This window comes from Vulpes vulpes, chromosome 4 (genome assembly GCF_048418805.1).
Source record: "Vulpes vulpes isolate BD-2025 chromosome 4, VulVul3, whole genome shotgun sequence".
NCBI classification, from domain to species: Eukaryota; Metazoa; Chordata; class Mammalia; order Carnivora; family Canidae; genus Vulpes; species Vulpes vulpes.
The window spans coordinates 88,138,759-88,147,069 of NC_132783.1; the positions used below are offsets into that span (position 1 = coordinate 88,138,759).

Here is an 8,311-nt window from a genome sequence, read left to right on the forward strand (position 1 = left end):
GATCACAGCATTGCCCGACTTCTCCCTCTAGCTGTTTAATTCCTATTAAAAATGATAATGCCTCGCTTTATTCATAAATGCAGCAACCTTCCCGCACATTCTTCAAGTGATCTCCTCAATACAAACCGAGCTGTTTTCTTTTCTTCTAGCAGTGAAGCGGAAATTCTGCTATAGTCTTTAGAGGTTTAATCAGCAGTAAAAGGACTCAAAATTTAAACATTAGCATTACCGAGTCACAACAAATAATACAGCCCCCTGTAAAAAACCGTCTAACTCTGACGCAACGTAATGTCATTAGAGACCAAAGGAGAACCCTGAGGTTTAATAAAAGGTGGGACCTAAATAAAGGTTTCATTACTCACAACATAAAATTACTGAATCCACACGTTAAATATTTTATTTGAAAGGTTTCATGGCATTTCTAGTGGGAATAGCTCTGTGGTGGAAGTACAGATGGGTAAGTGCTGCTGGAACAAGAGGAGAAAAAAAAAAAAAAAAAAAAGAAGGGAAGAAAAGAAAGCTTCCAGGACCAGCTCATATCTCGTGGAGCTTGGCGTGTTTAAGATGACGCACCCTGAGAAACTAATTGGTTATAGTGTTTAAACTCCTGGGCCATGTGTTCACACAATGATAATGGCTGTTCCAGGTAATGGTGGGCAAGGTGGCAAAGGTATTTAACTTTCTAGAATGTAGCAGGTGCCACCTCCGGCATTTGGAGTGATTTGTGAACCACATGTGGTGTGTGCATGCGGAGGCGGCGAGTCCCCGTAGCCCCCAGATGCAGAGAGGGAGGGTGCGGTGCAGCAATCAGCCGGGGTCGGTCCACATTGACTGGCTGACTAGACGTCTGTGCTAGGACGGGCCCAGGCAATAGCATCTTGGCCCTCGGGAGCCCACAGCCCTTGCACACCACGCAGAGGACTGGCCCCAGGAAGTTCTTTCTGTGGGACGAGGAGGCCCCGAGGGAGGCTTGGTGCTCCAGCTGGCTGAGTCATTCTCCAGCAGCTGAGAGAGAGAAGCATGAGCGAAGATTAAGGCCGAGAGGTGGGAAGGAGCTGGCAGGCCTGGGACGCTGGGCATCTGTGAGAGCCTGGGACACAGGTTGGGCGAAAGAATGTGGTAGGAAAACCTAAATTTAGGAACTTGATCAAGAAAGGCCCTGAACATCATCCGTAGGGGTTTTGACTTGTACTCTGAGAGTTGCCTAAAACCTAAGACCCACACAAAGCCTGTCAAACACGTAACGGTCACAGCACTGAGGGCTTGAGAGGCACTTGATGGTTGTTGAGTAAATGAATGAAGGCTAAGGGTTAGGACCTGTTGCATCTTGTTTACTGATTAACTCGAAAAGCCCCAGGTTTGGCTGCTGAGCCGGTGGTGGTCTGAAAGGCAGTCTCTACCCATCGGAGCCACGGGGCCAATACCTCTGTGGGCGCGTACCCTGTGCTCTACGTTGGGACTTCAGTCTTCAACCGGGGCCCAAGCGCTTCCATGCTCCCTGTCATGGACTTGACTGTCCACCTTTGGGCTGCAGGACGGCAGTCCCTGAGCTTGCCAGGCTTGTGGCATGTACGTCTTCGCCCAGGGGAGTCAGAGAGGGAAAGGCATAGTGATAACATCCCCACCACCAGTCCTCAGGGAAATGGGAACGAAAACCACAGTGAGAGACCACTTAGAATCCGCTAGAATGGGTCTAATCAAAGCGGCTGGCGATGCCAAGTCAGTCAACACTGAGGCTAGCATGTGGAGAAACCAGAACCTGTCCACGCTGCTGGGGGCACAGCCACTTTGGAAAACAGTTTTGTAGCTTCTTAGAAAGTGAACACGTGTAGCGGAGCCTGGGTGGCCCAGTCGGTTGAGCATCCAACTCTTGATTTCGGCTCAGGATCCTGAGATCGAGCCCTGCATAGGGCTCTGCACTCAGTGGGGAGTCTGCTCGAGAGTCTCTCTCCCTCTGCACCTCCCCCTGCTTGCTCGTGCTCTCTCTCTCTCTCTCAAATAAGTAAATTTATTTGAGAGAGAGAGAGAACACAAGGGAGAGAGAGACTCTCGAGCAGACTCCCCACTGAGCATGGAGCCTGTTGTAGGGCTCCATCCTAGGACCCTGAGATCATGACCTGAGTCGCAATCAAGAGTCAGCTGCTGAACCGACTGAGCCACCCAGGCTCCCCAGTAGATAAGTCTTTAAAAAAAAAAAAAAAGAAAGTTAACACATACTATTGTATGAGCCAGTCATTCTGTTGAAATGAAAACATATGTCCATACAAGGAACTGCACACAAATCTTCACAGCAGCTTGATTCATAATTGCCAAGAACTGCAAACAACCCAAATATCCATCAGCAGAGGAATGGATAAACAAAATGGTGTATCCTTGGAGTGGAATACTATTCAGCCATAAAAAGAAATGAGCTATCAATACACAGTATAATATGGATGAATCTCAAAATAATCCTACAGAGTGAAAGGAGACGGGCTAAAAACAGTGCATACTGTATGATGCCATGTATATAAAATTCTAGGAAATGCCAACAATCTAAAGCAACAGAAGGGAGCTGTCTGGGGCTGCGGCTGGGGCTGGGGGCATGGGAAGGGGTGACAGGGAGTAGCTATGAAGGGTAGGAGGAGACTTCCAGGTGTGACAGGCACGTTCACCTTCTTGGCAGTGGTGACGGCTTCGTGGCTGTGTGCATATGTCACAGGTTATCACAGCACACTCTTTGACTACGTGGAGTTCATGTGTGGAAACGATACCTCGTGAAAGCTGCTTTAAAAAATACAAAGAGCAGGGCCCCTGGGTGGCTCAGTGGTTAGGCCGCAATCCCAGGGTCCTGAGATCGAGTCCCACATCAGGCTCCCCGCAGCAAGCCTGCTTCTCCCTCTGCCTGTGTCTCTGCCTCTCTCTCTGTGTCTCTCATGAATAAAAAAAAAAATAAAATCTTTTAAAAAAATACAAGCTAGTACTTTGAACTTTTCTTTTTTAACAGTTTTAATTTTCATATGGTTTCAAATGTACAGATTGTGGGAGGAGTCGAGGGTCCCCTACATCGGATTCACTGGATTCTCCAGTTGTCAGATTTCATCTCACTGACCTTATAATTTTCTGGAGTTTTGTCCTGAGCTATTTGAGACTGAGTTGGGGACCTGCCCCCTATGACTCTGAAACTCTGCGGTGTATATTTCTTAATAAGACCCTCCACGGTTTACAGGGTAGGTATCAAAATCGGGAGGTTTAGCCTTGATAATCCAACTATTACCTGATCTGGAACCCATAACCAACTGTCACCAGTTGTCCCTGTAGCATCCCCACACCCCAGGATCCACTCCGGGAACGTGCAGTGCATTTGGCTGATGGTCTCTAGCCCCGTCTGGCCCATGTGGGAATCCCGACTCCGTCGCTTACTCATCCCATGACCTCGGATGTTCACACCTGCATCCTCTGACCTGTACAAGCGGTCCCAACCCTGATGCCCACATCCTGCGGCCTGGGGAGAGTGAACGAGAGGACGTCTGGGCCGTTGCCAGCACGGTACAGCTCACAGGAGCCTGCAGGGAGCAGATTGTAGCCAGAGGAGCCTGACACACGGGAGCCGCCGTCCTTGCCCTCTGCAGACACCACTGGTGCCCAGGCTGCGCCCAGTTCAGCCAGGGCCCTGGCAGCCGGCTCCTCCCACCCAGCCTCTCGGGCCCCCACCTGCTGTCACCGGCGGCTGTCGGGCTGCCCCAGAGCAATGAGCACTTCCAAGCAGCTCGACAAAGGCAGCTATCCTCTGGAGAAGGAGGTAAGCCGGTTGCAATGTGGGCTTTTCAAAAGCTTCAGTTGATGATGCCCTTCTTCTTACACTTTAAAGAACTGTTTTTCCCCCTCCCCTTCCCCTCCCTGGTGGCCAGTTCTGCAGGAAGTTCAGCCTCAGGGAAGTTTCCAGTCTGGGGTTGGCTCTGGTCACCTGTCCTGCCCTCACAGAGAGAGCCCCCCTCCCTGTGCATGGCCCGCCTCTCTGGTCACAGCTGCCCGGACCCTGGGGGACCTTGACCGGGATGAGCAGGACCAAGGTCTCCTGCCCATGAGGGGGCCTGGAGTGAAGCGTGGCCCTTTGAGGATGACGGTGGTTAACCATTATCAGATCACCTCTCCTGGAGGGGAGAAATGTGGTGAGAGAGTTGGCTGGTGGGCAGGCGTAAGGGAAGTGGCAAGACCGCCGACAGAGGGACATGGGGGACTGTTCACGCTGCAGACCCTGGAGCAGATGGAACCCAGGGAGAGCCTGAGTTGGAGACACAGGGAGGAGGGGGGTGTGGCAGGACAGAGGCAGCTGGACATCAACAAAGAAACGGGAAGGAGCCTAGGGGTGCCAGGGTAAGGCACAGAGTGGGCACCCATGGGTGATGAGCCCCCAGTCCTCATTCCCCATGATTCTGCTGGCACTTGCCCTGCTGCACTGCCTGGTTGTTTGCATCTCCTAGGGCTGCATAGGTAACAAGTCACCACGAATGGAGAGGCTTGAAACAAAAGACATTGATTGTCAGTGCCAGAGGCCAGAGGTCTGAGAGCAGGGTGTCACAGGACTGGTTCCCTCCAGAGGCTCTCAGAGACGTTCCGTTCCAGCTTCTGTCCTAGCTTCTGCTGACTCTGCATTCAGCGATCCTTGGTGACCCATTCCTCCCACTTCTGTGTCTGACTTCCCTGGGATCCTCATATCACCTGCTCTCCTGTGTCTCTGTGTGTCTTTTCCTTCCCACCTCTAAAAGGATGCCTGCCATTGGTTTAGAGTCCAACCTCATCAGGAGGAGCTCATCTCAAGACCCTCCCACTAATTACGTCTGCAAAGATTCTTATTCCGATTAACATCCCCTCCTGAGGTTCCGGGTGGACATAATTTGGTGCGTAGGGGGTGGCAGCCAGTCACTGCTCGTGGTAGTGGAGATGCTGGCCTTCACTCTGCCTCCCTGGATCCTTACTGTGAAACACCAAGGCATGAGCTTGCGTGCCCAAGTGGCTATTCCTTGCAACCTTGAGAACCTCATTTTTTTTTTTTAGAAGAATGGAAAGTTTCACCAGATAGAAGAGTCATGGTTTTTTCTATGAATTGAAGGGTCTCTGAGCCTTTCTGTCCCAGATCTAGGCTTTCCAGTGGCCCCACGGGTCCAAAGCTATTGGGCAGCTGGTAGAGAAGGCATAAGGGAAGGAAAGAAGTGTTTGGCAGAGAAAAGACGTGTGTAGCGCTGCAAACAGAGAGGGGATTAGTGGGTTGCAGGTGATGTTGAAACCCCAGAGCAAGCAGAGAGGCAGGGGAGAACAGTGACAGGAGAGAGATACCAACTTGGCCTCTTACCAGACAAGGGGGGCTGACTCATCTTGACCTCTCAGAGTCTCAGTGCTTTATCTATAAACTCAGTTTCACTACTGCCATGTGAGTACCTAGACTGTGCCAGAACCATTCTGGGAGGGAGGAGGAGATGGTGGTGAGGAGGCACAACCCTTGGGCCTGACAGATTCCCAACACGGTTGGAGGGGGCAGTTGCATGAAGGCCCAAGGGGCCATCGGTTGGGAAGGAATCCAACAGCCTTCAGTACAAGTGCCATGGAACATGGCAAGCACGTGGGCAGGGGACCTCAGAAGTAGGTGGTGGCAAGCTGTGTCTCAAGGGAAGTTAAGACTCGGTCAATGATGGGAAAGGCCAGGGGTTCAGGCTGAGCTCAGGGCACGAGCAGATGCATGGCACCTGGAAGTGCTCGGCGAGTTCAGAAAGCGCAGCGTCACCTCCCCGGGGCTGGAGGGTGGGAGATGCAGCGGGAACCGCTGGCAAGGAGCTTGTGACAGAAGTATTAATCCTTGAATGCACAGGAGTTGGGAACTCAGTCTGTACCTGGGGGGGGCCATTGGAGGCTCGGACGCCAACGGCAAGATGAACAAATCTGCGGTGCAGAAAGATCACTCAGGCAGCAAGAGGGGACAGGAGGGCATGGGCTGGAAGCAGGGAGGCCGTGAGAAGCTATTGCAACAGCTCCGGGAGAGACGAAAAGGTCAGTGGCAGTGCGACAGGGAGGAAGGGATGGATTCAAGAGGCATTTGGCAGGTGGCCTGCGCGGGCCTGTCTGCAGGTCATGGCAGATAATGGATGGGATGCTCTCTGAAAACCGCAGAGCGCCTCGCCCGGGTGCGGTGGCTGCTGCTCTGGACCGGATCCTGTTTGGCCTTTCATGAAGTGCAGCCTCTCCCCTCCTCCCCAGCTCATCCCCAAAGCTTTTTTTTTTTTTTTTTAATTTTTTGTGTCTGTGAGCAAAGGAAAGAGGGGAGGTGAAAAACAGAGACATTAAGTGCCAAAGCTTATGTTAATACAGCATTAAGGTTGAAAATGTAATCTCCTAGGAGTCAGGAAATTCCGAACCAGAGGTTTCCATGGCAACCCAGCCACACTGCTCCTCTGTCCATTCGGGCCCTGTTTTCCTTGTTAAATATGATCCCGTCGTATATTATATTTTATCGAGCTAAATGTGTTACCCACAGCATGCAGGGCTCCAGTCAGCAGCAGAGTGGAGCTGCAGGAAAGGTGCATGTGTGTGCACACGTGTGTGTGTGTGTGTGCACGTGTGCATGGCAGGGGTGGGTCTTCAGAATGCGCCTGATACAACACAGCCACATCACAGGTCCTTGTAGCTAATAAATGGAATGTAATTCCATTAAGAGCAGCTCCCGTGCAAACAAATGAGCAAGGGCAGTGCAATCCTTATGCTCCGAGTAGGTGGCAGGGGGTGCCCACCCCCACGGGGACACAGCTGGGTCCCTCCCAGCTCGGCCCCCACCAGGGCCCAGGGCCAGGGCCATCCCTGGCACCCCGGGGCCCCCTCTGGGATGGCATTCTGGGGAGGTGGATCGGAATTACCTGGTCCACTGGTTCTTCACACTCACCAGTCCATGGAAGCTCGTCTGTCACTGTTCGTTAGCGTCCCAGGGTGCACCGGGCACCGGCGAACAGACACGGAAAGGAAATTCGATTCTCCTCCGAACCCTCTCCCCCCAAGACAACACAATGCACAAAAGGCATCCTCCTCCGCAGCAGGGATGTTAGGACGGAGAGGAGGGAAGTGGACCGTCAGGGAGGGCAGCTCAGGGGTGGAATGTGCATCGGAGAAACATCTGCGGGTTAATGTGGTGGAAAGAGCACGGGATGTAGGAACCAAGCTGCCTGGGACTCGGCATCTCCCAGCCATGTGGTCTTTAGCAAGTCCCTTCATTTCCCTTTGTCTTAGTTTTTTCATCTGCAAAATTGGGATAAAATTACCATTAAACTCACGCAGGCCTGAGAAAGGATTAAATGGGGAAATCGACGCAAAAGCTCCCTGTAAACTTGTGGATCCTACACAAAGGTCGCCCTTACAGGAGCTCTGGAGCGCTGTGCTGGATTCTAATGCTGTGGGTTCTAGATATGTGCTGTTGGTTTCAGGGATTCTATGACGGGCTCTAGAATTAATTGATAGATCTAGAACAGGGGTTGGCAATTTTTTAAAAAAAGGGTCAGGCAGTAAATATTTTAGGGTTCGGAGGCCGTGCTATGATGACTCAACTCTGCCATTGTAGCCCCAAAGCAGCCAAAGATGATACGTAAGTGAGTGGCCATGGCTGTGCACCCATAAAGCTTTATTTACAAAATAGGAAATCAGCTGGGCTTGCCTGTGAGCTGTAGGCCACCAGCCCCTGGCCAGCCATTGCCTGTGTAGAAAACCTTTTTTTTTTTTTTGTGAATGCTGCTTTTTCTGCTCAGAATTTAAGCCTCCCTCCTCCCCACCCTTTAGTCCTCCACACCTCACCCCCCTCCTACCTGTTCACACACATACCTCTTTCTTTGCCTGGCCAACTTCTTACCCTTCCAGAAGCACTTAGAGTCACCACCACCATCCCCACGACAAGCACATTACAACGATCTCTTAGACCTTGTCTGCTTCCCTCATAGACCAAGAGATCTTAAGGATGGTCAAGGCTGCCACCTCAGGCCCTAGGCCTTGGTACATGTTTGGAGGACGATTGCAGAATGGATATATGCAAAGACGCAGCATCCCAGGGAGGGACAGAAGGTCTGTGAACAGGAGTGGCTTCAAAAACCTCATGTTTTGGCGACAAATACCCACCATTTGCTTCGACATGGGTGGAACTGGAGGGTATTATGCTGAGTGAAATAAGTCAATCAGAGAAGGACAAACATTATATGGTCTCATTCATTTGGGGAATATAAAAAATAGTGAAAGGGAATAAAGGGGAAAGGAGAAAAAAATGAGTGGGAAATATCAGAAAGGGAGACAGAACATGAAAGAC

At 51.4% G+C, this 8,311-nt stretch overlaps 1 long non-coding RNA gene across 1 annotated transcript; it reads right to left on the reverse strand.

The window, feature by feature from the left end:
* Positions 1-371: 371 nt before the first annotated feature.
* LOC112928408 (uncharacterized) lies at positions 372-7,111 on the reverse strand. Its single transcript, XR_003236734.2, has 2 exons — positions 6,885-7,111; positions 372-1,005 (listed from the first exon to the last, which is right to left on the reverse strand). It is a non-coding gene; the product is annotated as an uncharacterized lncRNA (long non-coding RNA).
* Positions 7,112-8,311: the final 1,200 nt, after the last annotated feature.